Source organism: Chiloscyllium plagiosum, unplaced genomic scaffold (assembly GCF_037043375.1).
Source record: "Chiloscyllium plagiosum isolate Xiang-an unplaced genomic scaffold, Cpla_swu_hap1 HiC_scaffold_4, whole genome shotgun sequence".
NCBI lineage: Eukaryota > Metazoa > Chordata > Chondrichthyes > Orectolobiformes > Hemiscylliidae > Chiloscyllium > Chiloscyllium plagiosum.
In genome coordinates, this window is record NW_028270142.1 from 39,021,462 (window position 1) to 39,025,717 (window position 4,256).

At 41.1% G+C, this 4,256-nt stretch overlaps 1 protein-coding gene across 1 annotated transcript in view; it reads left to right on the plus strand.

The window, feature by feature from the left end:
• The window catches only part of fkbp9 (FKBP prolyl isomerase 9), a 38,054-nt gene extending 33,801 nt beyond the window's left edge, over positions 1-4,253 (plus strand). Inside the window, exon 11 of the mRNA XM_043688783.2 lies at positions 3,855-4,253. The gene's annotated coding sequence lies outside the window, so the exon portion shown is untranslated. The remainder of the gene's footprint in view (positions 1-3,854) is intronic.
• Positions 4,254-4,256: the final 3 nt, after the last annotated feature.

A 4,256-nucleotide genomic window follows, 5' to 3' on the forward strand; every position in this document is an offset into this window, starting at 1 on the left:
TACATCTCTATGAATCTATGACTAGTGACATCAATGTTGATGTTGTGTGGTTGAAGGTCCCAAGTTCCAAGATGAGGTGTTCTCCCTCCATTTCTCTGCAGTCTAAAATTATGCAGTTTGTAATGAATATTAAATTCTTTGCTTTTGGCAAATACCACACAATTTACTTTAAAAATTCCACGATCAGTCCAATTATTTGCTGTTTACTCAAATTCAGACAAATGTTGTCAATAAATGGTGCCATATAGTACATGGGCATGTTGTGGTGAAAAAATGGAAGCAGTTTGGATGTTTCTTTGAATTTTTGTGTTTACGTTCTGCTGTATTTATGTAAACATCTGACTCTGGCATGGTATATCTCAATTTTGTATATCTTCCATCTATGGAGTGATTTTAAATTGTTGGAATTTCACTGGTTATGCACTGACACTTTGGTCACGTAGAATGAAGAGTTTTATTATACAACTGAAATATTGAAAGGTACATCAATTCAAATCTTGTACCCAGTTACTGTATTTATAACATTCCACAAGCTGGAGGAGGCAAGAAATTTACATTATGCTTTGATAGTGATATAGGGCGGTTTACACTTGAAGCAGTGATTGATGGTTCCATCAAAGGAGATTGATTCAGCTATTTGCTATCCAGATCTAGTATCTTTGATGCTTGTTTTGGTGAATTCCTTTATTAACATTCACCTTAGGCATTCTGTCTGAAATTTGAGGGCCGAGGTCATGGATCATTTTACCTTGAACAAAACTTCCATTTAATTAAGTCAAAAGTCCACCCCAATCCAACACTGGCATCTCCATATCCTTGTTAAAGGTAGCATTGGAAGCACGGGATATTGGCTGGGCAAGGGAAGAGGCGTAAGGGAGGTGAGATCTTTTTTGCTTTTTCATTTATTTCACTGATTATTCATATGTTCAACATATTATTCCTGTTCAGGGCATTTCACATTCCAATGTACAGAGAGTGAAATTTGTCCACATTGAAAGTGGGCAAAAAGTTGAATTACAATCTTTGCAGATTCTTTTTATCCTCTTCATAATGTGGCTTTCCTATCTAAATATTGTAAGAAATTTAGTGACAATACAGTCAGCCTCCTCTATTAATACAGACAGCAAATAGTTGAAGCCTTATCACTAATCCCTCTAGCACTCCACTAGTTATAGCTTTCCATCCTAAAAATGAGCCATTTATCCCAAATAAGCTTTGTTGGCTAGCTTATACTCTATCCATGATAATCTATTTTCCCAAACAACAGACTCCACCTTTTACGTGACAACTTTTGTAAATCCCATACACCCTACCTGGCTGCTTGTTATCCACCCTATTTATTACTACATAGAACATAGAAGAATACAGCGCAGTACAGGCCCTTTGGCCCTCGATGTTGCGCCGATCCAAGCCCACCTAACCTATACTAACCCACTATCCTCCATATACCTATCCAATGCCCGCTTAAATGCCCATAAAGAGGGAGAGTCCACCACTGCTACTGGCAGGGCATTCCATGAACTTACGACTCGCTGAGTGAAGAACCTACCCCTAACTTCAGTCCTATATCTACCCCCCCTTAATTTAAAGCTATGCCCCCTTGTAATACCCGACTCCATACGCGGGAAAAGGTTCACACTGTCAACCCTATCTAACCCCCTAATCATCTTGTACACCTCAATCAAGTCACCCCTAAACCTTCTTTTCTCTAATGAAAACAGCCCCAAGTGTCTCAGTCTTTCCTCATACGATCTTCCTTCCATACCAGGCAACATCCTGGTAAACCTCCTCTGCACCCGTTCCAGTGCCTCCACATCCTTCCTATAGTATGGCGACCAAAACTGCACACAATATTCCAGATGCGGCCGCACCAGAGTCTTATACAACTGCATCATGACCTCAGGACTCCGGAACTCAATTCCTCTACCAATAAAAGCCAGTACGCCATATGCCTTCCTCACCGCACTATTTACCTGGGTGGCAACTTTCAGAGATCTGTGTACATGGACACCAAGATCCCTCTGCTCATCCACACTGCCAAGTATCCGACCATTAGCCCAGTACCCCATCTTTTTGTTATTCTTCCCAAAGTGAATCACCTCACACTTAGCTACATTGAATTCCATTTGCCACCTTTCTGCCCAGCTCTGCAGCTTCTCTATATCCTGCTGTAACCTGCCACATCCTTCCTCACTGTCAACAACTCCTCCGACTTTCGTATCATCCGCAAACTTGCTCACCCAACCTTCTAACCCCTCTTCCAGGTCATTTATAAAAATGACAAACAGCAATGGTCCCAAAACAGATCCTTGCGGAACACCGCTAGTGACGGCACTCCATGAAGAAACTTTGCCATCAACTACTACCCTCTGTCTTCTTCCATCCAGCCAATTCCTAATCCAAACCTCCAACTCATCCTCAATGCCATATCTCCGTATTTTCTGCAGTAGCCTACCATGGGGAACCTTATCAAACGCCTTACTAAAATCCATATATACCACATCTACCGCTTTCCCCTCATCAACCTCCTTCGTCACCTTTTCAAAGAATTCAATAAGGTTTGTGAGGCACGACCTGCCCTTCACAAAACCATGCTGACTATCCTTGATCACATTATTCCTATCCAGATGTGCATAAATCCTATCCCTTACAATTCTCTCTAAGACTTTGCCCACAACAGAAGTGAGACTCACCGGCCTATAGTTACTAGGGTTATCCCTACTCCCCTTTTTGAACAAGGGAACCACATTTGCTATCCTCTAGTCTTCTGGCACTACTCCTGTAGACAAAGAGGACATAAAAATCAAGGCCAATGGCTCTGCAATCTCCTCCCTTGCTTCCCAGAGAATCCTAGGATAAATGCCATCAGGCCCAGGGGACTTATCTATTTTCACCTTTTCCAGGATTTCCAACACCTCTTCTCTACATACCTCAAAGCCATCCATTCTACTTATTTGTGACTCAGTATTCACATCGACTACAATGCCCTGTTCCTGAGTAAATACTGAAGAAAAGTATTCATTTAGTGTCTCCCCAATCTCTTCCGCCTCCACACGCAACTTCCCACTACTATCCTTGACTACTACTTCAAAGAACTATATTAATTTGTCAAACACAATCTCTTTTTCGAAACCAAGTGTATTGCCTGATAGTGCAGGGTTAAAGTGAAGACTGCAGATGCTGGAGATCAGAGTCGAGAGTATGGTGCTGGAAAAGCACAGCAGGTCAGGCAGCATTCGAGGAGCAGGAGAATCGACATTTTGGGTATAATCCCTTCGTTAGGGCTGAGAGATAAATTAAGGGGTGGTGGATAAAGGTGAGGGAGAAGGTGATTAGGTCAGAAGGGGAAAACCATTACCTCCTGACACATAGAGGAGGAACACATCATATTCCACCTTGAGACCCTGCAACCACATGGGATAAATGTGAATTTCAACAGCTTCCTCATTTCCCCTCCCACCATATTATCCCAGCACCACCTTCTGGACCTGTCCATTCACTCTTCCTCTCTCTTTCCCCCCCTCAACCTATCACCTTCTCACTCGCCTTCGTCCACCTATCGCTGTCTCAACTACCTTGGAGGAAAGTAAGCCTGAGGATGGGCTTCCCAGCTGGTATCTATGAATGATGTTTCATTGCTTTCAAGGGTGAAATTATTGCAAAGACATTTCATTTCATATTTCTCAGACAAGTTCTAAACAATTGTGGAAAATCAATTTATTCAACTTATTTCAAGTTTTGTGCAAATACCTAGAATGTTTCTTTTAAGGTGGCTATTGCAAAGTCATTCTGGATATTGGAATTTCTTTAAATCAAGTTAGTTTATGACTTGATAATTGCTCGTTTTACTGTAGACCCCTGCTGGGTGGTTTCAACAGTGTCCGGATTGAGAAAAAAGGCTGTCCTGAAAAGAACCATCTTGTTGAATTCAGAGTCCTTCTAGAAATGATTGAAGGAACTTCTCACTATTGTACTTCCTGAGCAAACGGTCCTCAGAGATTCCAGAGACAACTGTACATGGTTGATGACAACTGGAACATTCAACACTCTTATTCTGCCTTTAAGAGTCACCATAGTGGCCAGAAAATGTCTTCTCTATAGTTAATCTCTGGAGAGATTATTTTCCTGAATTTTTTTCTATCTTATTTAGAAAAACAGACAATTAATCCTTCCAAGTTATAGATTATATGCTAACCAGTTATTGCATTCTTTCATTGTTTAATAAACTTTAATAAACCAATAATCACATTTAATAA